The sequence below is a fragment of the Corapipo altera genome, unplaced genomic scaffold, assembly GCF_003945725.1.
Source record: "Corapipo altera isolate COAL_440 unplaced genomic scaffold, ASM394572v1 113, whole genome shotgun sequence".
Taxonomy (NCBI): Eukaryota; Metazoa; Chordata; class Aves; order Passeriformes; family Pipridae; genus Corapipo; species Corapipo altera.
In genome coordinates, this window is record NW_020884895.1 from 10,995,610 (window position 1) to 11,023,504 (window position 27,895).

The 27,895-nt window shown below is 48.9% G+C and overlaps 1 long non-coding RNA gene across 1 annotated transcript; it reads right to left on the reverse strand.

The window, feature by feature from the left end:
• Positions 1-13,064: 13,064 nt before the first annotated feature.
• Positions 13,065-20,741, reverse strand: LOC113949192. The gene is made up of 3 exons (XR_003528379.1): positions 20,536-20,741; positions 19,220-19,313; positions 13,065-13,102 (listed from the first exon to the last, which is right to left on the reverse strand). It is a non-coding gene; the product is annotated as an uncharacterized LOC113949192 (long non-coding RNA).
• Positions 20,742-27,895: the final 7,154 nt, after the last annotated feature.

A 27,895-nucleotide genomic window follows, 5' to 3' on the forward strand; every position in this document is an offset into this window, starting at 1 on the left:
AGAAGGAGAAGGAGAAGGAGAAGGAGAAGGAGAAGGAGAAGGAGAAGAGGAAGATAAAAAGAAGAAGAAGACAAGGAAGAAAAAGAAGAAAGGAAGGAGAAGAAGAAAGATTAAGAGGATTATATATTATATATATGATATCTATATAATAGATTTTATATATATATATATATATATATAAAATACAGAATTGTAGAATCATTAAGGTTGGGAAAGACCTTTAATATCATCAAGTCCAGCCATTAACCCAACACTGACAGATATATATATATATATATATAATATTTAATGAATGCCATGGTGGTGTATTTTAGCTGAGTGAGTTTAAAGCCTCCACATTGAGTGTTTCATGTAACCTCCTGTAATATTTAAGAAGTTGCAGATGCGTCCTTGGAGCAGATACTGGAGCTCCCACGGTTTTCTGCAGCTGTGCATGGAAGTTGCTTTTTCCAATTGATTTTTAAGCTAATTTAAAATAGCAACCCCAACAGCCTATGTGCTAAATCCAGTACAAATGTGCATACTTTAAAATGGGGTTAAAGCAATTTCAACTGGAGATATTTCTTCAGTCTGCCTGTAGGAGAAAAAATAAAATAAAATCAATCCTAACTTAATTGGAGGCCACAAAGCAACTTCCCCATTCACTGCTTGCTGTGAGGAACACGAGGGGCTGGATTTACAAACAGGATTTGGGGCAGGGAGCCTGAGAAACCTGTTGCATATTAAGCAGTTTTAATTTTTGCTGCTTTAAAAACCCGAGGTCTGTGGTGCTCCCAGGGATGGGAGTGGCTATTGCAGGGCTATGGATGTGAACAGCAAGGTCAGAAACCCTTGAGAGTCCCTACAAGCCCTGTGGAAGCGCAGAAGATTATTAGTGTCAGATCAATGCTCGTATATCTCCTGTGACCGTGGTTATTGTGCAGCTGCTGTGATGGGATCTCTGGGAATCGGGTACCGGATCAATGGATCAATCCTGCCTGCCCAGAGCCACCTCTGGATGGGCATCTTGGGATCTCCAGGGGGCTCTGAGCCAGGATTTGCACCCCAAGCCACACACTGGGCTGGATGAGGGACCACAAACCCCCTGAGGGCTCCGTGGCTGGGGCAGGGGCAGGACTGGGGAATGGCTTTCCCTCCCTCTTCAGGAAAATCAAATGTTTCCTTTCCCAGTTCTCCTGAATGTGGGAAGCTTCTCAGTAAGTATTTTATCCACACATGCAAGGAGGGGGGTTGTTCCTCTCTGCATGCTCCAGATGTTGCTTGGCAGGAAAGCAGGGACAGGGCTGCCGGGCGGTGATGCCGAGTTTAATTCCTCGCCAAAATAAACCCAACCAGAGATTACAGGTGTGGGGTGTGAAGACCAGAGTCCACGAGGCAAAACTGGGCAGCTCATTATATCCACACTCCCATGACTGTGGAGCAAGAAGTGGGACAGGGTTTCTCCCTTTCTCCAGGGGAAGGCAGTGCCAATCCCGGCTTTGCTCCAGGAACGAGGAGCTGCATCACCACGTCCTGTCCATCAAACTGCTGCATGAAATGAGACTCAAAAACCAACAGAAACAAGCAAACAAACAAAAAAAACCCCAAAAGAATAAAATTCACATTAGTGCTGGAAATTCAAACTTTCTACTTTCCTTCCTCTACCAGAATTTAATAAACCCTTGTCCGGCCCCAGCGGCGCCGGAGCCACACAAGCCCCGAGCGAGGGACCTCGAGGGCGACCACACGGCACAGACACCACTGCAAGGCTTTATTAAACCCAGTCCCAGGAAAAAAAGGGTATTCCTGCAAAACTGAGTAACAAACCGGAGACACAGAAGATACAAACAACACCCCCTCCAGAGAGGAGGGGGTTTTCTTAGCAAGCTGCATCTGCTTGTGTGAAACTTTGAGGGAAAGAGGGAAGAGCTGCTCAGGCTGGAGGTGGCAGCAGCCACAGCTGGAGGGCAGGTGAGGCACCTCTGGCAGCTCTCGTGGTGGAACTGGGAAAAGTGACCATAAACTAGAGACCCCTTCAACAGGGTGGATGTCAGCAACGCCAAAAGTCGGGTTTAAACCAAGCAAGCCCCTTCTGCATCCTCTTTTGGGGAGTTAAATTGTTGGGGTTTCTTCTTTGTGAGTGAAACTAGTACAGGTGGTGCTGAGGGTTTGATGGAAGTGCATTCTCCTGCAGCCACAGCAGCCCTGCCCTGGTGTGCTGGGCTGAGATGTTGGGGTTTGAGGCGAGATTTGGGTTGGGTTAAAGTTCAAGTTTGGTTTGGGGTTTGGGTTTGGGGAGGAGTTCAGTTGGGTTGGGTTGGGGTTGGCTTGAGATTGGGTTTGGGTTGGGTTTTGGTTTGGGTAGGGCTCAGGTTCAGGTTTGGGTTTGGATCTGGGTTGAATTCAGTTTTGAGGTTGGCTCTGGTTTGGACTCAGGGCTGGGTTGTGTTCAGGTTCAGGTTTGGGCTTGGTTTGGGATTTGGGTTTGGATTTGAGTTCATGTTCAGGTTTTGGTTTGAGAACACGTTCGGGTTCCAGTCCAAGTTCAATTTCCAGTCCCAATGTGAATTTGGGTTTGGGATATGAGTCCAGGCCCCTCCCCAGAGCCACCCCCAGCTCAGGAGGGTCTGGAGTGGTGGCATGGACGAGCTGCACGAGTGAGGGGCTGAGGATCCAAATCCTATTAGGATGAAAGGTGTTTGCCACCAGAGCAGAACTTTCCCAGGGCACTTCTGAAGCGGAGCCTGTCGGAAGATGACTTTTCAAAATGACTTTTCTAACTTCTCTTTTGGCTCATGTTGGTAATTGGTTCATTTCCAGGTACCAGCAAGAATGTAAATATGGAATGAATCAACTTTTTCCACATTTTTTTAGCAGCCCTTTTATGAAGAACAGATTTTCCACAGAGGAAATTAAAAAGTACATAAAACTGAGAAGCCGTGGTGGTGTTGAGAACAGCATCAGCTTTCAGTGTCACTTTATAACTGGCAGCACAGGCTGTGTTTGAATGGCATTAATAGAAAGTACAAAGTTTGTTTCAATTAGCTCCGTTTTTCTTTCAGAAAAGGGATTATCATAAATCCCTGAAATAACATTTGTCCAAGAGAGATGTGTATCGTTACTTCAGAAATCTTTTATGTCTGTTTTTAAATTACACTTCCTTGTAAAAATGACTATACATTGATTTAATAAATACGCTTGATTTGTGTGTATTGCTTAAATTAAAAAAAGCCACGACACAACTCCGATTTCCTGTACAAGGCTGTCAAAGAGCTTTTTCTGCAGTAAATTCTGCGAGGAGGCTCTTGAAAGTTGTTCTGTGCATGGGCACTTTAGGGAAGGAGAAAGAAGGGGTTGCAGTTGCAGTTGGGTCGTGTTTCTTTCTGGGCAGAGTTGAACAACTTCTAAAATAACCTTCCTCTTTGGTACATCTGCACACGTGGGAGGGCCTGGGGTTTGCTGGATGTGGGTGGTGGATGTGGGTGGTTCAGAGGGCAGGACTGACCATCCCAGCCCCACACCTGGACCACAGAGGGTCCTTCTGCTTCAGTTTCTCTGCTGAAGAAACATTTATGCCCCCCCAGCTGCCCAAGCTGTGGGTCATTTCAGCACTCCTCCTCCACCGTGCTGCTATCAAGCTTTCCAAGACATGCCCATAAAATTAATTTGGGGATGATTTTCACCACAGAAAACCACATCCCCTCCATCCACCGCTCCACATCTCCGGGTGCTTCTCACACCCCTTTGATCCAGGGGAGGAGGAGATGCTCCATGTCGCCTCAGGGCTGGAGGATACTCCCCCCTGCCCCGGGGGAGGTGGGGACAGCAGTGACAGATGGCCAGCACGGGCTCAGGGTGGTGGCAGTGGTGTGCAGTCACTGCTCAGCACTGCCAGGGGACAGGAGCTGATCTGGGAAATGCTCTGAACGTGTCCCAACCTCAGGGTTCTCCAGGTACCTTCGAAGTTTGGAGGAACTTGGACCCAACCTCATAAAACCCCGCAGAACTCCTGAAACCTTGCAAACCCCATAAACTTTATGGGTTGCACACGAGCCCGTCCCAGAGGCCGTGTCCACTTCCAGGGCAGTTCATGGTCTCTCCAGGAGCAGGACCTGACCTCTCCTGGCACTGGGCCAGGAAGGCTGGAACCATGGAGCTGGGGCTTGGTATGGCCCCTCCCCTGGTGCCAGGAGTCCCTTGTGGGCATCCCCAAACGAAAAATTTGGGGTGCTATGAAAATCCAGGTGCTCTGGTGCACCCAGAAAAGCAGCCCCTTCACGAGAGATGCTCTACAAATTTTAGTTATCACAGGAGCTGGTGTTATGCACACCTATGAAAGCATCTGGACTCGTGGCCCTTTCCACTGAAATCCAGGCTAATCCCAGCAGTTTATTTACATGAGTAGCCAAAAATATTTGTCCTCCCCTTGCTGGTGTGACACAGGCCTTGGCTCTCCCTGTCTCAGCAGCAAAGGTTTCCCAGGGCAGACAAGCTGCATCCCAGTCAGTGTGTGCAGCTCCTCGTGGCATCGTGGAAATGCAGATTACAGGACAGGCTGAGCCGTGTTTTAGTGTCACTGTCACATTAAATATTTGTTGCTTGGAGTCAGTAAATGACAGAGCCATAAAGTGCAGTTATAGCTGCATCTGAAGTGGTTTTGGTGCCTAATGTGGATGCTGATATTGGAAATAAACCACACGCATTTAGCAGTAATTACACACAAGCTCTGATAACAGATTTATTTTACGAGGGCTGAACTGGGACCTGCGACTGTAACAACAAACTGGGGGGGGGAGATTGCTGAGATGAGTAACTGTGGTGCTGTGAAGGTGAATTGAACCCTTTCTCAGCTCTGCTTTGGGCATTTGGAGGCAGTTTCTGGGGTTTTGGGGCTTGTGAAGTGATTAAGGAGCAGGAGACTCCTACCATGGAAGGGCAAAAACCCTGATGGGGTATTGGTTACCCTGGGCATGCTTAAATCAATGAATCTACAAAGTCCTTGCAGTGTCACACAGGGGTTAATATGGGATCAACAAAATCCAAGGCCAGGCTGGACAGGGCTTGGAACAACCTGATCTAGGGGAAGGTGTCCCTGCCCATGGCAGGGGGTGGGACTGGATGAGCTTTATGTCTGATTATGTCCATTTTGGTGAGGATTTTCAGGCACCTTTAATGGGAAATGCTCCCAGAAGTGGTGCCCATCACGTCTGATATATTGCATTTCGTGGTCTTGTTTCACCCCAAACAAATACAGGCACTAACTCTTGATGTGCAGGAGATAACCCCAAAATCCCTGTGGTGTGGGAAGGAGCTGGAATGGTGTGGTGGCCGTGTGGGTGCCAGTGCCGGCGGCCCCAGCCCTGGTGAAGATGCACAAGGGGCTGACGGGGAGCCTGGTTTTAATTAAAATCTCACAAAGGTCTATACATGCAACTGACAACAGATATAATTTATCTTGTCAGCTGTCCCCACATCAGAAGTGTCCTCTTTGAAGTAACAGTAATAATAACATTAATAAAAATCATCCCTGACTCCAGTGTGGAGCACGTTGTGGCTGCTCCCCTGCCTGTGCCTGCCCTGGGTGCTGGAGCAGCTCCAGGCTCTGCCGAGGCAGGGCAAGGATCCATCACCCCACCACTGCTCCCAGGGACTCCCTCGCTGTTCCTGCTCCAGGAAAAATGGATGTTCCCTGATATTTTGTGGCTTTTGTCAGGAGACCATCCCATATTCCATGGGTGCATCCTCACCAACCCAAATGGTCCTGCCCTACACTGAGGTGCTCTGGGGAAAAGAGTCATAATTGTGCATTTGCTGGGAGTTACACAGGACAGAGACAATTACAGAGTGAAGACAATTAGGGCCTGAAGCAGATCTGTTTCCCTCCATTCCCCAAATTCTATTTCCTATTTCTCTTTTGTGTGCCACTCAACGTACCTGTGATGTGTACAGTGCTCAGGGCGTGGCCTCCCCAGCCCCTCTTCACCTGGGAGCAAAATCAAACCTCACCAAGGGCTTTCCAAAACCCACCTCCTGGGTGGTTTGGTTTCCTCTCCCTTCCTTAGAGCCTCCAGAAAGTTTTAGAATTAAAATGACGACTGAACTTTTGGATTTGGCTCCCAGGGAGCAGGAGGATGAACCCCGTGGGCTGTGTTCCACAGGGGCTCTTCCCTGGTCACCCCAATGACCCGGGGCTGTGGCAGTTCCAGCCCCATCCCTCTCCCCCTGCCTCCATCCCTCCCCTCCAGCTCCCAGCGCAATTATCATGCAAACCAGCGCCTGGCAGCCTCGTTAATGCCTTTCAAACCTGAAGTTCCTTGAAGTTCTGAGGGTTTAAAAAAACACTGGTCATTACTGGCAGCGTTATTTCCTGAGACACAAACGCCCAGGACACGCTGGGACGCGCTGGAAGCAGCAAAGGCGGCGTGGGGAGTGTTGTCGTGGCTGTTGTGGAAAACACCAGCGCGCTGATATGTGCCTGTTCCTTAAATTCTGTGAGCAGTTGTAAGGCAGTCGGATCCCACCCATGGGAGCGTGTGCCCTCATGAAACACAATTACAATGAGAATATCTCATTATCTCATTGGCTTTAGCTTACTCTTCTGTTACCATGGTTTCAAATACACAGAGGAGCCTGAAACTAAGCGCGCTGCTAACAAAGAACATCTCCTTGTACAATGACATCAGATCGTGTCAGACAGAGCAGACTTAATTAAATACCCCCCGACACAGGGCAAAATACAGAAGTTGGGGACACTTTTGCAAACGGCGTTTGCTGGGTGTTGGGTGAGGGGGGGAAGCTCTGCCAAGGCCCAGCCTGGAGGTGCCTGAAGGAGCAGCAAACACACGGCCGGAGTTCTGGCAGGAAAATTGTTTACAAAACGATCTCTCTCTCTCTCTCTCTCCCCCCTGAGCCCTTTCTGTGCCTCCTCCCCTCCGCCCAACCGCGGCACTGGCCCAACCTGTGTGGTGCCAAGTGACTTTGGGTGATGCTCCCTAAAGGTTGGCGGGACGTGAGTGCCACCAACCCACACTCAACCCACTTTTCCCCCCTCCTTTCCCCCCCAGGAGCAGTTTGGCCCCCGGGGAGGGGCAGAGCCCTATGGCTCAGGGACCCTCCAGCCCGCCGGTCCCACCACCCCTGCGGCTCCACTTCCAGTTTCCAGCGGCGGCATTAAAAATTCCACAAATCATTTATTTACCCTGGAGTATATCCCGTGACATAATGTGACAATAATGACATCCCTGGTGGTGTTAATTGATTTTGTCCTGCTAGAGGAGGTAATTTGGCGTCCACGGCAGCTTCTGGATCACGGACCTCCTGATTGTCTTGCGAGGTAATATTACTGTTAATGAAGAGAAAACATGCTTTCCTCTTTAAAAGACAATATGCTAATTAGGACAGACAATAGAGAGTCAGGGGTCATTTATTATTTTTAAACACAGAGTTAATGCTAAATGACTGGCATGGAAGTGCAAAACGCCTGTAAATTAATAAGTGCAATTCCTGGCTCATAAAATCCAACATTGCTATTAAAGAAAAGGAAGGGCATTCATGAAATATTCCAGCCATTGGAATACTTGAAGGTGTGAATAATTAACAGCCACGAGTTAACATCCACTAGCTTGTAAAAGGTCTGATTAAAGGCAGTGTTCATCATCCACACAACTATCACAGCTCATCGGGTCAACATCTCCTAATTAATGATTTCTTATTAGAGAGATAAAAAGTGTTTTCTCAGGATAATTATTTTTAAAAAGGAAAGAGTGTTTTCAGTGTAATGTGTGGAATAATTGGAACTCATTTGATGGGGATGAGGCTGCCTGGGTTCCTGAGGGGGGTTGGTGTGGACACCAGTGGCTGCTGGAGAGGTCCCTGGTCAGGGGACTTCACCTGGAGCCTCCCACTCTGAGCTGAATTTGCTAAACCCCCAGCCCAAAAGTCCATATTTTCAACTTTCCTGGAAAGCAGCATCACAGCAGCACCCAAACCAGCCACCAGCTGATGGTTTCCCTCTCTGGGTGTCCCCAGACAGACCCAGGGAAGGGCCAGGAGAAAAGGCTCAGTTCCTGGGGTTTGTCCCAGCCTTCTGCTGGCAGGAGCTGCTGGAGGTGGCATTCCATGTGTTTTCCAGCACGGTGCAACACAAGGAGCTGCTCTTTGGCAACAGGTTATGGATTTGTGGGCTGGGAAGCAGGCACCAGTCAGGTTTGAGTGCAAGGCAGGGGCTGGGGTGAACCAGATCCTCCAGGAGATGCAAGACAGGTTGCAGGTTGTTTAACCACCCCCTGGTTCTGCTTGTTTAAGCTGCCATCACAAAAATGCACATTTTTAGAGACAATGCCAAAAGCTGCAAACTGAGTATGAGGGGAGAGCAGGATGAGAGATTTGACAACCCTGATTCCAGCAGCAGCCAAGCACAGACAGACTTGTCTCTTTTGCTGTATTCATGTCATCTCAATCAGGTTTAATAAAGTATTAGCTGAATTCAGGGGAAGGGAGCTGACCCTTATTGCTCTTGGTTGGAAAACTTTAAAAAATTCATTATAGGCCATCACTAGAGGTGTCACTCTGCCCTTCATCTCTCTCTGCCTCTCCTGTTCCCAGCTCATCCTGCCTCGTGTTTTATGTGCAGAACCACAGCTCACCTGGAGTTTCCACCTCCAGACCTTCCAGAACCAGGGTTCAGCTGCCCCACACTCACAAGACTGGTTTTTTTAGCTAAACTAGTCTGAAAACCAAAATGTGCTTAATTTTTATTTGAATTTTAGAAGACCTCCTGGACACCTTTTTTATCCTTTCACAGTTTTAGTTCACAAGAATGAAGGCCACTTTTTTTAACCTGTTTTAACCTGCTTCACTGAATTTGTATATTTATTTTTACAGCTTTTCTTCATAAGAATAAAGGACACTTTTCCTGATCTGTTTTAACCTCCTCAGTTGAACTCATACATTTATTTAGCTCCAGAAATTGGGACTCCTTGCACTCATTTCACCTGCTGCAAAGTTCACAACAGCAGAAAGAGCTGGCATCACTTCAAAGTTGAGATCACTGCTGAGGTGCTGCTTTCTGGACTTTACTCCTTGTGCAGCTACATTAATATAACTCTTATTTTCAAAAATAATTTGGTTAATGGCTCCAGGAATGGGTTTAGTGTTTGAGGTTTATTTAAAGATAGTGGTTACAACACTGTGCAAGGTAACCTTGATGAAAAAATAGCCCATGTTTTGAATGTTAAAAAAAAAAATCCCTGGAAGGGTGAAGACAATACCCTATAAATTAGGGATATAAATTGAAGACATTTCCTATAAATTAGGAATGTTGGTCACTGGGTTACTACAAACCATGTCAATCTGAATATTGAAGCATGGGAGGAAATACTATTTTAGTGCATAAAAAATCATCACAGGGTGAGTAAATCCCTCTCAGGAAAGGATGACAATGTCCTATTGAACCCCCTCCCCGAGTTATAGGGTGATTGTAATCCTATAAATATCCAGTTTGGAGAGATTGACTGAGACTGGTGCCGACAATTCTGCCCCCCCCTGTGGAACAGGAGACATCACTGGGGTTGTAGGGGCTGTGGGGGGCAACCAAAAAATGTCTCTGCTCTGGGCCATGAATTATGGAGAAAGCTGGAGACACCCAGGTCTGGTTAATGTGACAAAAGGGAGAGTTAAAGGGCAGTATCCCAGAGATACAGAGTGTCCTGGAAGGGAGGAATTAATGTGGATGAGCTGGCAGAGACAGTTAATAATTGAAGAGCCACAGGGAACGGGCTGACAGGACCTTCCGGGGCAGGTCCGAGGATCTGGGTGCCACAGGAACAGTTTGGAAGGACTGGGATTGTTTCTTGGTCCTGCTTTCCTTTCTCTTGTTGTTGGAGACGGGGGTTAGTGCTGGAAGTGGGAATAGTCACCCAATCCCAGTGCTCCAGGTGTGCACTGCATCCTTCCTTCCCCTTTCTAGGCTCCCCATCCCTGGAAGTGTCCAAGGCCAGCTTGGAGCAGCCTGATCTATGGAAGGTGTCCCTGCCCATGGCAGGGGGTGGGACTGGACGAGCTTTAAGGTCCTTCCAACCCAAACCAGCCTGGGATTCTGTGATCCTGTGGTGTCACCCATGATCCCATAGTGTCACCCATGATCCTCACTGGAGCAAGTAATCAGAGGAAAATGGGTTGTGGCAGACCTGGCAATTCAGGCCTGAACCCAGAGGACGGAGGTGCTGGTTTATCACAGTCCTGAGGCCACACAAACAACAACAAAGAGCTCTGGTGGCAGCATGGTCCCTGAGGTTTGGGGGTTTGGGCTTTCATTTACCTTTTAAACACCGATTTCTAAGCGGTGACCTGCATTAAAAGCACCTCCCGGTGCTCATTTGCATTTGAAGAAGAGAAGTTCAAGCTCTGAAACTCCAAATTGTGCGTGGAGCTGGGGCTGATGAGCCAATATTTACACTGGCTTCATTTTGGGGACTAAATGGCATTTTAGTCCCGGTTTAATGAGGGAGCTCTGCGCATGCCCCTGTGCTGGTTTGGACCTGCTCTAATGATCTGGGGGAGTGGCTGCGCTTTAATGATGTGCTTTAATAATTTATCAATAGAGTTTGTAAGTGCTAATTTGCACTTTTAGGTGCACATTCTCCTTTTGAAGCCGCAGTACAACCCCCTATTAATGTTAATGGGAGTTGTGCTCACATTAAAAGGAGATTATACCCCCAAGGTGTTTAACATCTGACTTACCCAGGTCTTAAATTGCATCGCTGAATGTCACTCCTTTCATATGGCAAGATGGCTTTTGGTTGTGCTGTCACCACACCAGCGCAAAGGCAGAGACAACTTCAAGGGAGGGAAAAAAAATTGGGAAGTGGTAAGTCAGTGCACCAGCCTTGACTTCTTGGTCTTGGGCTTGAATCCAGTTTCAGCACGAGGTTGGTGATGGAGCAGCTCCGTTGAGACGTGGCCACCAAAGGCGACGGCGTCACCCTCGGCGGTCACGGGGGCTGCTGGGATGTGGGCAGGGGGTTAATTTATATCCAGGAAGAAGGAGAAGGCCAGTAGTGTGGAAGACAGGTTTCCTGCACGGGTTGAGTGTTGAAGAGAGGCTCTAATCACTTCTGGGGGCAGTTTTTGCCGTGGCGTCAAACGCCGGCGTTCCGTGTTCATGGACTGACATCCAATTAAGGGGAAGGAGGTGAAGGCCTGTATTTATCAAATCACTTAAGCAGAAATTTAAACCCTATTTACTTGGCTGGAATTAATTGGGTTAAATGACACGTCTAAGGATCGATGCAGGAGGTTTTCAACTCTTCACCCTTTCCTAAGCCCACACCTACTAATAACTGGGATTTGGGAAGATAAACGGAGAAGCAGGGAGTTATTTGGGGTAGGCTGGTTTGCACAGGGAAGCTGATGCAGAGAGGGGTGTGCAGACAGAGGGGAGAGGATTAATTAGGTACTGAAAGCCATCTTTTTCCCCAGAAATGGTATCAAAGCTGGTCCCGGCTCGACCGCTCACCTGAGGTCTTCAGATTCACCCTTAACTCCTTTGCAGGGGTTTTGGGAGGGAGTAAATTATATCCCTGGTGTCAGATGTCCTGGCTGTGTGTCCCCAACTGCTTGAGCACCCCCAGCTCCTCACTGGGGGGTGAGGAGCAGAAAAGCCCTCGATGCTGTGTGAGCCCTGCTCAGCAGTAACAACATCCCTGGGTTACCAACCCTGTTCCCAACACAAATCCAAACCACAGCCCCATCCCAGCCACTGTGAGGAAAATTAACTCTCCCCCAGCCAAAGCCAGCACGCGTTAATCAGGAGTGAGGCAGAGCAGGCTGAGCCTGCTCATGAATTATGCATTTGCCCCACCTGGGACTTCATATTTACCATATCTTGCTGAAATCCATTAGGAAGAACAAACATTGTATTTATCCAACAAGCTCCAAACCCGTTCATTTGCATCCCTGCCTGCGAGGGGCAGGTCCGAGGGCGGCTCCGGGGTGAGCCGGGCTCCGAAGGGTCGTGTCCCGAGGCAGTGGCCTCCGGAGGGGGAGGCTGAGCTCAGGCTGGAGCTGCTCAGCACCGGGATCCTGGAAACCCCTCGGCTGGACGCGCGTGGGAACCCCCCCCCGTGGGACCCTGACTGCAGGTGATGGGCAGGGAGGAGGAAAGACTTGAGCTGAGATATGTGTCTGCACACCCTGTGCTGCTGCTCCCCCAGTATGCTCAGCACCCCCAGCACCCCAATACCTCCAGTGTCCCCAGTACCTACAGTTCCCCAGTACCTACAGTGTCCCCAGTGGCCTCAGCACCCCCAGAACCTGCAGCACCCCAGTGCCATCAGCACTTGGAGCACCCTCAGCAACCCCAGCACCCTCAGTACCCCCAGCACCCTCCGCATCCCAATACCCCCAGCACCTCCAGCACCCCAGTAACCCCAGTATCCTCAACACCCCCAGCACCTCAGTACCCTCAGCATCCTAATACCTCCAGCACACTCAGCTCCCCAGAGTCCTCAGTGCCCACAGCACCCCCAGCACCCCCAGCACCCCCGTTTCCCCAGCACCAGCAGCATTCCCATCACCCCAACACCTCTGGCCAGGCTGGGGGAGCCTGACCCGGGAGCCCCCCCAGCTCCTCCAGCCCCTGCACAAGCCGAGGCCGGGTTTGGGGAAGAGGGAAAGCAGAGAAAACCTGTTTTTAAAGAGATCGATGGTGGGAGGCAGCGGCAGGAGAGGCTTCTAAGCACATTTCATCTGCGGCCCGTCCCGTCCCCGCAGGACGCGCCGGCCGAGGCTCCGAGAGCCGCCGCTTCAATCGCTGCGCCAGCGCCGCGTTTGAAGATGCCAGGGGAGAACGGGGCTCTCTGTGAAGCGAGATTGAAGCAAATAGACTGTTCCTGTCCCTGCGCAGAGACTCGGGATCTTTAAAGCCTCCACAACCCCCCCCCCCCCAAACCGGCACCGCTCCCTTCCCAGAGCGCGGCCGTCCCGGCGCTCCGAGCCTGCCTCACCTGCCCGGGCTGGGCTCCAGCACAGCAACACGGCGGGGCTGGCAGGCTCAGGAGTCCACGGGAGCACTTGAGAAACCCTTTTCCTCCTTTCTTCCTGCTCCTTCTTTCTTCCTACCTAACTGAATAAGAAAAAAAATGATAAAAAGAGAACTTTTTGCCTTTTTTTTTTTTTATCTGACAACGTATGGAGAGCAGTCGCAGTGGTTTCTGCAAAGCAGGAGCTCCAGCGTCACCCGGGGTCTCCTCTGCCCACCCTGGCAAACCCTGGGCAGGTCCATGCTGGGCTGAGATAATCCCCATCCTCAGCAGCCCAGAGGACTCTGCAGTGATGGAATGGAGAAAGAAAATGGGAAAACTCCTTCCTGAATAGCGGGGATGTCCCATAATTGAAGTGGGGTCTCTACAGAGCACATGTATGAGAAGGGGGAATGGCTTCCCAGTGCCAGAGGGCAGGGTTAGATGGGATATTGAGAAGGAATTCCTGGCTGTGAGGGTGGGGAGGCCCTGGCACAGGTTGCCCAGAGAAGCTGTGGCTGCCCCTGGATCCCTGGAAGTGTCCAAGGCCAGGTTGGAGCAACCTGGGCTAGTGGAAGGTGTCCCTGCCCATGGCAGGGGGTGGGATGAGATGATCATTGAGGTCCCTTCCACCCCAACCCAACCTGTGACTCTGTGATTGATGGCACTGAAAGAACAAGTGGTTAAATATCGATATAAATATTTAGACTCCACTGACGGCCCCGGTGCCTGTTTGCTCCAAAGCCTCCCGGTGGAAAGTTTACCCGACATGATCTGCAAGTTAAACAACTTTTCAAAAGACTCACCGGGGGACACACAAAGGACCAAAAACTCTCTGTATTGTCACGGGGCTGTGCTTTAACCCTGCCACCCTAAAAATGGGTGGTGGGTGTGAGCTGGGCAGGGCTGGGCAGGGGGTGAGGGGGCAGCGGGGTCCAGAGCCATTCCCAGTGCTGCCAGTGGGCTCCCGGTGGCTCCCGGCAGGGGTGGGCACTCCCCACAGCCCGGGGAGAGAGCAGGCACATGAAAGCAGGGCTGGATTTGCCTTGCAATGACAGCTGCATATTAATCTAAAGAATTTCTGAAAAATCAAAAAGACATTTTTCAGCAAAATACACCCCTAGAGCCTCAATCCTAAAGCAAGGGAATAAACTTGAAACAGGATTGATTTCATCTTAAAGGGAAGAGCTCTTTGAAATGCTACCAGCTGCAGTTGTCTTATTTGGTTTTCAATACTATAACAAAATTGTGCCATATTGTGTCAAATAAGGAGATAATATAACAGCTTTAAACAAATTTTGTAATTATGGGATCAATCAGAAATGAATTAAATCCATGTGCATTAGAAAAGTGGTGCCACTGAATACTGAGTAGCTCCAAATACCAGCTCTGAGCCCATCTCCAATGGCAGAGCTGGACCTGGGAGTGTGGTGTGACACCAGCCAGGGGATGTGGGAGATGTGGGAACTCCCAGTGAGTGCTCCTGGGCTGGGGAGAGGAGCACAAGGCGTCGTGTCCTGATTCAGAGCTAAAAACTAAAGTTATAAACTTCACAAACCTGTGCCAACAGAGCAATGCCCAGCACCAGCAGCACCTTCTGTCCCCTGTGCCAGTGGCTGGGGGAGGGCTGGGGCAGCTCAGGGTGGTTTTGTAGCTGGCAATGGGGACGCTGATCCCGCGTGGGAGTGTGGTGGGGACACTCCTTTGCTCGGGGTGTTCTCACTGCCTCAGTCCCAGGGTTGAAGGTGGGGTTGTATTCCTGGAGTCAGCTCGGATGGAAAGCCACTTCTCTGTTAAGGTTGTGTGCCCCACACAACCCCTGAATTCCTGGGAATTTATTTTGGGGAATGAGCCCCCATGGCAGCCCAGGGTCAGGTGTCACCCTGCCTGTTGGGTCATGGCCAGAGTCCCCTCCCAGCCCATCCAAACACGTGTGGCCAAGCCACTCCACAAAAACCCTCTTAGTCAAGAGCAGGATGGATAAAAACCTACACAATGTGTTTCTGGGGCATCACAGAGATTACTGGAAGAAAATACACATGGAACAGTGTCACTGCTCCCACGAAAAGCTCCACGGTGGGATCCTGCCCATCCGGCGCTGCCCTGCCTGCTCAGAGCTCTGGGGCCCATCAGCTCCTGCCACTTAATTACCTGTTAATGAAGTTTTTATGCAAATGAGGCACCGAGTGGCCCTTCCAGCCGTGATGTGGGCACAGGGTCAGCTTGGGAGCTGCAGGGAGAGGGGACCCGGGTGCTGCAGGAGCAGGAGCGGATCCTGCAGTGGGAGCAACGAGCCAAATCCCTGTGTGAGCCCACCAGGGACTAATAAAACTATTATTTGGAAGAGCTTTTGCATATTTAATATTCTTATATAAACTGGAGCATTCCAAATCAGGCATTTCAGCTGTTTCAAAGGATGAGGAATGCTGTCGGGGAATAATGCATCAATAGCTGGAATGCTGCACACACTCGCTTTGCTGAGGCTGTTTCTGCACCACTTGAATAATTCTGTTGATTCCTCCACTTTAACATAAAATTCCTATTTGAACTGCTTTCTCAGAAGCTTCTGCCACAGCTGGAGGTACAGGATGAGTCAAAACAAGAATATATGAACACAGGGAGCACAGGAAGGGGGGACTGTGTGCAGGAGTGCTCATCATCCCTCCCGAAAATTTGGCTTTTCATTTCTTTGTTTGATTTCCCTTTTTCCACATTCCCTTCAGATTCCTGTTTTCCTTCAGGGCAACTGAAGAGCTCGGCTGGGACAGGGTTTGTATGGAGCATCAGGAGCCCAAGTTCTGTGTGTCTGGGAAAAGCAAACCTCATTTACTCTTTTGGAAAGCAAATACCAGCAGTGTGAGTGATTAGGAGCTGAAAAATTTTGCAAACCCCAAAATTATCAATAGAATTACCAAAAAAAAAAAAAAAAAATCCCTCTCCCCCCACCTTCCACCCTGAGCAGAACCCAGGAACCCCAAACTCCTGGAGATGAGGGGACCCAGAGAGCACTGTACCCCAACAGCAGCACCACCAGTGAGAAGTAACCATTCTCCTAAAAGCTGGAAATTTAATGTCCTAAAGTCCAAAAATGCCTTTGTTTGGTTGTTTTCAAAAGGACTGAATAGTTGTTCCTTCCATCTTCTGCAGGGTATCCTGTCCTGGGCACATCTCTGGGCACTGCACCCCTCACACCCCTGGGGCTGCTCCCCAGAGCAGAAACATCTTGGGGGATAATTCTGAGAGGAGCTGGGTCTTTTCCAAAGGAATTTCCAAATCTCCTCCTCCTCCATGTGTTTTATTGACTGGGGTCTTATTACTTAAAATGATTTATGATGAATTTGGGCTGATGCTCCTCCCTCAGCAACACTTCCTAAATACTCAGTAATTGCTCCAAAGACAAAACTCGGATCTGAGAGCAGATGTCACCCCTCTCCTCTGGCTGGTGCCTGCATTTTTAGTAAAAAAAAGGGGAATTTTCAGTAAATGAATGTTTAGAGTGCTCCTGAGTGGGCTGTCAGTAATGGAAATGCTTTTCTTCTGGAATACTCAGAGGATACATGTTGCTCCTGAGCAAGCTGGTCTGTGGAAGGTGTCCCTGCCCATGGCAGGGGGTTGGGATGAGATGAGCTTTAAGTTCCCTTCTGAGCCAAACCATTCCATGATTCTGTGGTGCTGGCTGGGAGGCAGCCAGGGAGGAATCCTCAGCAAACCAGACTTGCTTTATAATGAATTTATAATAAATTTGGGGTGAGGGGACAGCCGGGGCTGTGGTTGGGCCGTGATTTAACCCAGACTGGAGACACCAGCAGTGTTTGGGTGCTCATGTGCTGATGGGCTGCACTTCCACCAGCTTTTGTTTGCTGCCAGGGGCACGGGAATGCTGGAGATTCCCACATGTTTCAGATGAAGGATGGCCACGTGCAGCTGGTGCTTACAAGGCTTTACATCGCTCTGGATTCCACATCTGTCATGCTGGTTATTAAGGCTGGGATTACACTGCACTGCTCTCTAACAGGGAGATGCATGGCAGAGAGGGGAGTGCCATCCCTGCTCCTGCCCAGGACATTGTTTTCCCATATTTCTCCGGGAAGATCACACGTTGTAATCGCTGTGTACACTGTACCCTGTGAAATGATCCCCATTTGTTTCATACAATAGATACTGTGTCGTTTAATTAATTTAGACTAAAGAGGAATGATCAAGCATTCACTAACAACTTTACCTTTGGGACTGGAAATGAAAAACCCTTGTGCTGTGCAGCAGCCAGAGCCAGGAGAGCATTCCTGGAGGGAAGGTTTGCATAGAGAGGGAAACGGCCCCTGTGCCCCTTGCTACCTAATGAAACATGTGAGTTCATACAGGCAGTGCAAAGCTGGCAAGAAAAGTCTTTCTATATTATAGAAGTGAATTCATTAAAACAAACAAAGAATTTAAGCAGAACTGGGGGAAAAAAGTCCTGGACAACCCCATAAGAACATAGGACAGACCCACAGAAATGATGCCAGTGACTGAAGGAGCCACCCACAGGGAACCAGCCTGACCAAGGGCACAGCCAGTACCAGCAGAGCTCCTTCTTTTCCTGATACTTGGCTTTTTGGGGTGGTTTTTCTTTGTTCTCAAACGAACAACAGGAAAGCATAAAGATGCCCCTGTAATGATGATGTTTATGGTGCAGCAAACCCGTGGCTGCCCGGGGTGGTGCTGCCTCCTCCCAGCATTCCCGTCCCTGCAGAACCCGGCGCTGTATTATGGAGATTTCTGCACACCTTGGGCCATGAGTATTGACCAGCCCTCACCCCTCCCAGCTCCTCATTGACCCACGGCACAGCACAGGCTTTTTTGAACATAAAAGCATCATTGACAGCCCTGTCTCACTCCCAGATATTGGTTACCCACGTGCTCCAGGAGACTTTCAAACTTGCCGCTAATTAGCAGCACGCTGGGAGGCCAAGCCTGCAGCCAGTTCTCCCAGCTCCGGGTTTGCTGCTCCCACTGGAGGCATTCCCTGAATCCTGGCTGCACTGGGTGGGAAGTGTTCAAAAGCCACGTGGATGTGGCACTTGGGGACACGGGTTAGTGGTGGCCTTGGCAGTGCTGGGGGAATCGTTGGGCTCAAAGGTCTCAGAGGGCTTTTCCAACCTAAATGAACCTCTGATGGATGTTGAGGTCCAACCCTCTGCTTTTTCACTGATCATTGTGCCTTGGGCACATCCCCTGCCCTGCCCGACAGGGGTGACACCACCACAGGCCCCAGGGTGGGACTGCAGACCCTCATTACATCTTCTACATCACTTTTACCTTTCCCTTTCACATTTATATCTGAGATTTATTTCTTATATTCCTGCAGCCACTATTTCCAGCACCCAGCGAGTGAATTACCTTCATCACCCCCAGCAGAGCTCCTCACTCCAAAACAACTTCTTCTACCTGGGGGAGATGCTGTGCCCTGCCCCAGCCTCCACCACACTCCTCAGTAAATTAGCCATGGAAAAGTCCTCCCTTGCAGCCTTTGGCAGTTGGAGTATTTAAATAAAACCACACAGCTTTCCTTGGATGGAATAACAGATTTCTCCTCTGTGTTACTGGGTTCGATATCAGTGGTTTGCCTCTCATGTATCACAGCTCATTTCAGGTCTGGTGATACAGTAATAGCTTCAATTGTGCCTTGAGGTCAAGGACAGACATTGATTCCTTTAAACAAATCCTGCTATTAATTAGAGGTGGGCTTGCCCTGAAATACCTGCCCTTTGTGGGACAGAAGAACTGGCACCAGGTATTTTCCTGATGACTCTGCTGAGGGGGTTGGTCAGTGGAGAGTGAACCCTGACCACAGGATGAAGAAGGGTTGGGGGGACACCCCTGCTGGGCTTCCCCCAGATGCACATCCAGCCAGGACAACCTCAAGGATAACCTCAGAGACAACCTCATGGATAACTAAAGAACAACCTCGAGGATAACCCCAAGAACAACCTCGAGGATAACCACAGGACAATCTCAAGGACAACCACAGAACAACTTCAAGGATGACCTCAAGGGTAACACCTTCTGTCTCAGCACCTTCACTCCACTTCCCATCAATCCTCTTCCCACATCTTTCTCTTCTTTCCTTTTTAAAGCCTCACCGATTCCTTTTAAGTGAAGATGATTTCCCAAAGTCTCCCAGGCCATTTCCCATGTCTATAACTGGTTTATTACTCAGGCAATATGGCCAAAACACTCACCTGTCCCCTCTCCAAGACCTCAAACACACCAAACCAACTCCCTGAAGTCCTCCCTGCCGAGCACACACTCATTTCCTGGCTACCACTGGCTCACCTGAATGAAATCAATGAGTTTGTACAAGTAGCAGAGCTGTCAAGGAAAGCCTTTTTCATATCAGACATTTGATTAAAGTATTTCAAGCAAAAATAAACAAAGAACTTGGATCTGGGGGGAAAAGTCCTAGACAAGGGATGGTGGGAAGCCCTGTGGTATCAGCCAGGACCAGGGCACAGGGGATGTCCTGGGGTGGTCAGGTCTTCACCCAAAGGTGTTTGTCTGTAAGCAACAGGGGGGGAGGCAGGCAGGGGATGTACAAAGCTGAGCGTGGTCCTGAGTGAAAAACCAGAGAAAAACACAAAGCAAAGGCAGGATGAGCTCAGGCAGCTGCCCAGGAGTTGCAGAGTTATCCATCACTGTCAGGGCTCCCTTCCCTGCAGGAGCCATCCCAGCCACTCAGAACACGGGCAGAGCTGCTCCTGGGCCTTAAGGATCTCCTTCACAGGAGACAGCAGTAACTACAGCACAACAAAAATCCTCCCTCCCTTTTTTTTTTTTATTTTCAACGGTCTCATCACACTGAAAACTTGCCAGGGTTTGTGACAGCACTTTTACATAAAGTTACGAGAATTCAGATTTTCCACCAGAAATCACATTAGCAGATAGTTGAGTGAGAAGGTCAACATTTAATATGTCCCCATCATGCACCTGCTTTTAAGTATAAAATGGAATATTGGATAAAGAGGGTTTAAAATAAAACCTGTCTCCAGCTTTGTGCTTGGGGCACCTTCACGTGGTGCTGCAGCCGCCGGGGTTGGGTTAAATTTGTTGTTGGTTGTACCAGGATCCAAAACACAACTAAAATAATGTGTCTGTTGTGCTTAGGGAAATTGAGCTGATAACTGTGGGCACAGGGAAGACTGGGAGGAAAGACAGCTCTAAAGGCTGAGACATCTGGATTATGCGTTATATTCAACAGGATCATCAAGTCCAACTCCTGGCCCTGCACAGGTCACCCCCAAAATCCCACCATGTGCCCCAGAGTAATGCCCAAATACTCCTTGGGCTCTGGAAGGTTGCTGGGCAGGGAGGGTGGCAAGGAAAGTGATTGTGCTGCAGGTTCTTCTTGCACTGAGCAGCAAGATCTGTACTTCGGCAGCACCTAAATCTGTATTTTCGTGTCCAGGCAGCAGAGCAGGAGCCTGTGAGTGACTTTGCCTGCCCTGCCTCTCCCATGGCAGCACCAGGAAAAGGCAGCAGGTAGGCATGGGAGAGTTACCTGCACAGGCAACAGTGAGGTTTGGGGTCAACAGCATCCTTTTGGGGGGTCTTTTGCAGCACCAGCTCAATATCTAAACATTTCATCTCCCAGGACAAGCTGTGGCTCCCATCCTGCTGCCAACCAGCCCAGCTGCTCCCAGCTCACCCTTTGCAGAAGTTACTGTTTGTAGGCACAAACGGGCAAAAAAAATGTTGGTTTTCTTTGCAAAGACTTCACCCCATCCCGTCCCTCCAGCCCCCGGGTGGGAGCACTGCTGGGTCCCCACCAGGAAAACCACAGAGATTATCCACCAGGAGAGAGGGTGAAGCATCCACAGCTGTGCAGGGAGAGAAAGCAATAAATAACAAATGAGATCTGATTAAGTAACATAACATTACTCTCCACATAAAAGCGGATTATTCTGCGTGCAGTGATAAATCACACCTTTGTGTTTCACCAGAGCTGCAACACGTGGAGCTCAGGCTGAACCTGCCAGCTTTTGGGGGTACCTGGACCCCAAGGTTCACCTCCAGCAGCTCAGGTGGAAACCTCTCAAGTTCTAAGTCTCCTGGTTCTCCCGAAAGCAGCTGCAGGCAGGGAACAGAGGTGTTGGCTGTGCGGGCAGCACATCATTTGTTCCCACCTGGGAAAGGCCCCCCCGGTCCGCAGCTGGGTCACATTTTGCTTTTAAGCGTTGCTTGATTGTAATCACCCTCTCGGCGTTTTGAGCAAACCGGGTGAGAGGAGTCTGCCAAAAAAAGCACCAGCCCCCGCGCCCAGCTGAGAACAGGCAAAGTTGGGCAAAACACGGACAGAAAGCAAAGGCTGACAGGAAAAAAACAAAGCGAAAGACTAAAAGAACAGGAGCTGGGTTTTGGTTCTCATGGCTCTGGGGCAGATTTACACCCGGGAGTAAAGACAAGAGCAGCGGGTCCCTCCCGGGGCTGGGGCTGCAGCCCCTCGGAGCCCGCAGGGTTTGGGCTTTCCCGGCTCGGCAGCGCTGGAACAGCAACTGCTCCATCTGCTGGGAACGGCCCGGAGGGTGCGGAGGAGGGAGCGGAGCGGCCACGGAGCAGCGGCGATGCCCCGGCCAGGGCGGACACGAGGGGCTCCTACTGCCCCAGGAGGGAGCAAACCACCCCAAAAAGGGACAAGTCACTCCAGAAGGGGTCAAATCACCCCAGGAGGGATCAAATCACCCCAGAAGGGATCAAACTGCCCCAGAAGGGATCAGACCACCCCAAAAAGGAATAAATCACTCCAAAAGAGATCAAACTGCTCCAGAAGGGATCAAACTATCCCAGAAGGGATCAGACCACCCCAAAAAGGAACAAATCACTCCAAAAGAGATCAAACTGCTCCAGAAGGGATCAAACCACCCCAAAAAGGGACAAGTCACTCCAGAAGAGATCAAACTGCCCCAGAAGGGATCAAACCACACCAGAAGGGATCAAGTCACCTCAGAATGGATCAAACTGCCCCAAAAGGGATCAAGTCACCCCAAAAGGGAACAAATCACTCCAGAAGGGATTAAGTCACCCCAAAATGGATCAAACTGCTCCAGAAGGGATCAAGTCACCCCAAAAAGGAACAAATCACTCCAAAAGAGATCAAACTGCCCCAGAACAGATCAAACTATCCCCAAAGGGTTCAGACTGCCCCAGAAGGGATCAAACCATCTCAAAAAGGGACAAGTCACTCCAAAAGAGATCAAACTGCCCCAGGAGGGATCAAACCACCCCAAAAAGGGACAAATCACTCCCAAAGATATCACACTACCCTAGAAGGGATCAAATCACCCCAGAAGGGATCAAACTATCCCAGAAGGGATCAAGTCACCCCAAAAAGGAACAAATCACTCCCAAAAAGATCAAACTGCCCCAGAAGGGATCAAACTATCCCAGAAGACATCAGACTGCCCCAGAAGAGATTAAACCACACCAGAAGAAGGATCAAGTCACCCCAGAATGGATCAAACTGCCGCGGAAGGGATCAAACCACCCCAAAAATGAACAAATCACTCCAGAAGAGATCAAACTGCCCCAGAAGGGATCAAACCACCCCAGAAGGGATCAAACTGCCCCAGGTTAAATCAAACCTCCCCAGAAGGGATCAAATCCCCACAGGAGATATCAAACTGCCCCAGAAGGTGTCAAACCATCCAGCTGTGGGTTGTTGGATGTGTGATGGGAGAGATGGCCCAAGCCTGGCCCCGCTGGCCCCGTGCCCAGGGGCTCACAGGGGGTTTCTGCACCATCCCACTGACAAACAGGGACAAACCTGGATGCTGGAGGAAGAGGGGAAGAAATACTTCCTTGCTTTCTCAGCATGGCATTTTTGTACCTCAGCAAATTGGCGTCGCCGCAGCCGCCAGTCCTCACCTTAAAATATGGGCATTTCTGTGCTGCAAATGCTCCCCTGCACCACTTCTGAGAGCTGGGAGTGTCAATCCATCAGCTCTGGAGTCTGCTGAGTGCCCAGAAATGAGGGGATATCATCTCCCAGATGAGTGACCACCAGGCTGCCGTGAGCCCTGCCAGCACGGGGGGGAGACAGCTTTTTGCAACTTTGATTTACTGGCAATTGTTGGGAAAGAAGCAAGCGAGGAATGAAAACCCAATATTTCCATTACCGTTTACTTAATAAAAAAATATTGTAGGGAAGTCAGACATCATAAAATGCCCATCCTGGCTCGGTATTTACAGGGTCACACAATAACTCCAGCCAGAGCAGTAATCAATTTTACAAAGCCCTTTGCAATCGAAGGCACAGACAAGTGAGTGCTCAATATCCCCACAGCAGAGCTGCAGCCACATTTCATCGGGGCACCCCCGGCACAGCAGACTCTGCCAGAGGACAAGGTGGCTCCCAGGGAGCTCCCAGGGAGCACTGGAGGGGGATGTTCCATTTCCAAGAAGCCTCTTTGAACAGTTCTTCCTCCACCGTGCCCCAGAGCTCTCCTGCATCATCCACTCTCACCTTCTCTCCTGGATGGGGAAGGTATTTTTACCATCAAGCTCTGGAGTTCTGGCCAGTCCCTCAGGGAGCAGTGCTGCCTCTGGCAATAAAAGACCACTTCTGATGAGGGGGTGTCCCCTCCTCTCTCCCCCAGCATTACACCCCCTTTCTGGGCTTCCTCTGGTCCTTCCCATTATCACAGAATCACAGAGGGCTTTGGGTTGGAAGGGACCTTAGAGACCATCTTGTTCCATCCCTGTGGACTGGTGGGTTTAGGGGCTACCTTGGGCCCACCCATGGTCCCCCTCAGAGCTCTGCTCATGGCCCATAAGTGGCTTGGGCAGCTCCACATGTTCAGCTTCCTCAGGAGAACAGAGCCCTTCCACGGGTCAGTCACTTTGGGCCATATCTACAAGGATTTCCTTTAAGAGGAGAAAGTTCAGGCTGCTGCTGAAGGACATAAAAGCTCATTTCCCTGTGTTCAGACATTCTCCAGCTTGGGGCTCCAGGCAGGGGAGGGTACAAGCCTGTGGCCCACTAGAAAGCCAGACAAAATTCTTTCTTCCTTAAGTTTGCAAGCCCTCCTCCAAAGACATTTAAATATAAAATTTATATTTTATAAATATAAAATATAAAATAAATAAATAAAATACAAAATAATAAAATAATAAATAGGTAAATATTTGTTAATAGTTGTTAATTTTGAGGCATGTGATGCTCATGAAGAACAGGACCCGGGACCTGAACCTCCAGGGAGCAGCAGAAGTTCCAGGGAGCAGGAGGAACTGCTGCTGTGGAGTCAAACCAGCCCTTCTGCAGAGTCAACCAGCGTTTCTTATTTCCCAGTCGATAGTTTAATCTATTTTAATGATTATCAATACTGATGTTGAGTGTAATCACCTTGTCTCATACAATTGCAAGAATCTAAAAGTCAACTTGATTTTAATGGTTTATCATTAGGAGTATTATTTAGTGGGATTAAACTGGTCTTAATTCCTCCATAGCCATTATTTAAAAGCTGTTTGGATGACCCCCCTCATTCTGGAAGGAATCAATGCCCTGTCTCCATCCCATATATTTCCAGCAGCATCTCACAAGCAGCCACGTGATCACCAAGGTTCTACTAACTATTAATATTCATGAATCATCCCTGCTACATTCAGATTTCCTTAAAACACCCCCATCAGTGGCTGGATTCACCTCTCCTGGTGTGATGGGGGCCATTAACACCACCCTGCCCTCGGGATGGCCGGGAAACACTCAGGGACTGCGATCTGGAGAAACTGGAGCAGCCCTTGCTGCAGTGTTGAGCTTTCAGGGGACAGGTCCAAACCTGCTGGAGCAAGTGCTGTGGTACCAGGGCAGCTCTGGGAACATCCCTGTGGCTTCCCAGGGCCATGTGGTGCCCACAGTGGCACAACCCAGCAGCAGTCAGGGCTCATCCAAGCACAGAACGTGGGAACTGGGCTTCTCCAGCAGCATGGATGCTGTCCCAAGGCCCCCTCAGCCCACAGAGCATCGTCCTCCTGGCTGCCCAACTGCTGCAGGGAGCAAGGACACATCACCAGGGGCTTTGGGAACAAAACCTCTGCATCTGACCCAGGCCTTGGCCCCGGAGCAGGAGGTGGCTGCAGACCCAGCAGGGCCGGATCCATCGCTGGATCCATCGCTGCCTCCTCCTGCCTGGGTACCAAACCCACCCCTCCTCCCTCCTCCTCACAGGCACCACCAGCCCTGCCCATCCTCACCCACAGGTCCCTGCAGTGCAGGGCATTCCCTTCCCAGCCCTCTGTCCCTGGGACACCAGAGAATTGTTGTGCTGCTGAGGGGATGTCCGAGGTCCCGCCCTACCCTGGCTCGGTGTCGTGGCATCAGCTCCCTGCAGCCACTGAACCAAGTCTTTTCCTTGTTATCCATTGAATCTTCCTCATTTTCTGTTACCTGGATACTGACAAATATCATTTGCAGGAACTCAGGTCCTGGGAAAGTTTCTTGTGGTTCCCCCAAAAAGCTTTGATTTTTGTAACCTGCAGCTTCTCACCGACGGGGCCATGCCAGCGTTTAACTCTTCACTTCAAATTCCCCCTGGTTTTCCCTGGCATCCCTGAGGTGACAGAGGAATATGTAATCAAACTGTGAGGGAGAACCAGAACAAGGTGGGATAATCTTGCCTGAGGTTTTCGTGCCTCTGGATAAAGCCATGACCCTGCACCGACGGCAGGGACGCGGCCTCGGCTTCTGCTCCGGGAACCTGCAAACAAACTTGGTTTTCTTGCTGTGCTTTTGGCACGGCTGTAAAAAAACCCCCCTCCCACTGGGGTTGTACTCAAAACATCGGGGCAGCAGCTGCTGCTGCTTCCAGAAGATTCTACAGACCTGAAAAGCTGGAAACAGAGGGAATGAGATGCCGGACAGGCCAGCAGTGGAGGTGCTCCTTGGGCATGATGAACCAACTTTCCTTTGGACTGATATCAGTTTTGTCAGTGAGAGGGATGAATTTAGGGAAACCCTTAATTCCCACAGACAGTCAGAAGTTGCAAATTAAGCACATTTTTCTTATTTTAAACAGAGTTTTCTTATTGAAACGAGTGATCAAACCCGACGTGTGACAGCCAGGAGTAACTCCAGCCCTGGAAGAGTCTTCTGAGGACAACTGAGAACTAGCTGAGCTAAATGATGTGATAATTTGTTTAAAAATAAAGCCCCGAGGACATTTTAGATGTTCCCTTTAGTTAATGAGATTTCCATGATAGTTATAAAAATAAAATTAGCACACAATGCCGTTAATCTGGGATTACAAGCAGCACCAGGGAAGAATTAGTAAAATAAATCAAGAAGATTAAAACACTTTGCTTTCCATCAAAGTAGCTGGGATGGATCTGCACGCTGTGCTTTCCTGAGATTAAGGAAGAGGTGATCAGGATCTGCCCTTCAGCCTCTAACCTGGAAAATTTGGGCATGGAAATAACATTTTTCCAAGTATAAGCATTTACTTAACCCATGGATTTATATATGGTCTATCAATAAATAACTATCACTGCTTCACAGTTAAAAATTTGAATTATTTGCCATTGAAAGCCTCACATCAAATCACAGCAACTTTCTACACCCCACATTTGGCTGTTCCACTAACCAGTATGAAACGGGGATAAACAGCCATCCCAAAATAGGATTACACAGAGCAGCAATAAAAGGGGAAATAATCTTTGAAGAAGTGATGGAAGAACAAATTCTAAGGGCATTAAGAAGGAACAAGTCATGGTTTCAATCACCAGCCAGGCAAGGATTGCTAAGCTCGTGTGTGCAGCACATAAATCTGCGAGGAGACAAACTGCAGATTAATTCATGGACTGGAAAGGTTAATTTTTAATACCCTTTACTCACTTCAGAAATCAGGGAAAGTACAGACTGAAACTAATAAGGGACCAGTTCTCTGAGGTGGATCCTCAGAAACCCTTCCCAGAGAAAACCACTTCATTTTTAGTGCTTCTGGCAGGAATTGAAATACAATCAATTGAAGTCATTAGTTTTGGTTATTATTTTTAAATAATGTTATTATTTATTTATATTTACGATTTATTTATACATTATTTAGTAATAGTATTCATTAGGTTTTATTATTTAAAAACAAAATTAAATTGTATCCCTTTTACCTGAACTCAAAGGAAGGAGCTTCATAATCAGCCCATGAATGTATAAAAGGCTCATTCTGAGCTATTAAAACCCAGCCCTGTTATTCATGAACTTAGTGAATTATACACATTACACACATATTCAATGAAATATTAACAAGAAGTTTATTCTTTGAGGTAATTTATTAAAGTTTTCTTCCAACACAACACAGTATTGCAAAAAAAAAAATCTGCAATTCAAGGGGTTTTTTCTTAGTGGTGTTTATGTAACCCAGGAGTCACCAAGACAACACATGTAGAAAACATTATATGGACTAATGAAGATAATAATAATAATAATTATAATAATGCAGTAATTATAACCCTTGGAACAGCCAGGAATTGATGTAGAAATGCTTTAACTCTTAAAAATAAGAGTTCAATAATAATTTAGAGTGATATTAGTAAGAGCTGGACACGAGGCTCCCACCAGGATCCATAACAGACCCTCTGCAGTGGAGTTAATTAATTACAGGGTGTTTGCTGATGTATCAAACATGGAGTGTGAACAAAACAAAGCCAAATCTTACCCTGCAACACACCTGGACTGAGCTGCAGCTCCAGGCTGGGTTCAAGGCACAGGGATAATTCCATCCATCGTTTTTAAACCAATTTGCTCCCCAAACAACTGCATCCTGTGGAATTTACTACACAACCTTTTCCAAACCCTACTCAAGGCTCATTTTCAGTGCTTCTTTTTATCTGCAGCACTAGAAAAGGGAAAAATAAAGAAAAATTCTAACTCCAAG